Source organism: Sinocyclocheilus grahami, unplaced genomic scaffold (assembly GCF_001515645.1).
Source record: "Sinocyclocheilus grahami isolate Dianchi unplaced genomic scaffold, SAMN03320097.WGS_v1.1 scaffold835.1, whole genome shotgun sequence".
Lineage (NCBI taxonomy): Eukaryota > Metazoa > Chordata > Actinopteri > Cypriniformes > Cyprinidae > Sinocyclocheilus > Sinocyclocheilus grahami.
The window spans coordinates 5,918-6,666 of NW_015506014.1; positions in this window are offsets into that span (position 1 = coordinate 5,918).

Consider the following 749-nt stretch of genomic DNA (forward strand, 5'->3'; position numbering starts at 1 on the left):
TATCTTTTGAGTAACATTGAGAATATCACTATATATTGTTGCAACACCGCCACCACAACCAGTCTGACGGGGCTCATGCATATAACAGTATCTTGGTGGAGTAGACTCATTTAGACCAATATAATCATTAGGTTTTAGCCAGGTTTCAGTCAAGCAGAGTACATCGAAACGATTATCTGTGATCATTTCATTTACAATAACTGCTTTGTGTGCAAGTGATCTAATGTTTAGGAGCCCATACTTTAAAAACATTTTTTGTTCATTTATTTTACATTTTTCTGGTTTAATCACGATCAGATTTTTTCTAAATCCTGCATTAAATTAATATTTTGACCTATTGGACAGCACAAGTACTTCTATCATTTAAGCGGGTAGAACACAAGTCATCAGGGCAGTTATTTGAGATTGGACTTACTAGTCATACATGGAGCGCAGCATCCTGGAGATGTTGGTCCGACATGAGCTCCGCTCCGACTCTGCTGGGGTGCAGGCCATCAGCGCGAAAAAGCCTAGGATGCTCCCAATTATTAACAAAGAGCAGTTTCTGTTCTTTACACCATGACAATAACCATTCATTTAAAGCAAAAAGTCTACTGAACTTTTCGTGTCCTCGTCGATACGTGGGAAGCGGTCCTGACACGATGATCGTCGTCGCGGGCGATGTGCGGCACACCGTCTCGATCAGGCTCCTGAAGTCCCTCGTCAGTGTCTCCGTCTGCCGTAGCTTGGTGTCGTTAGCCCCCGCGTGA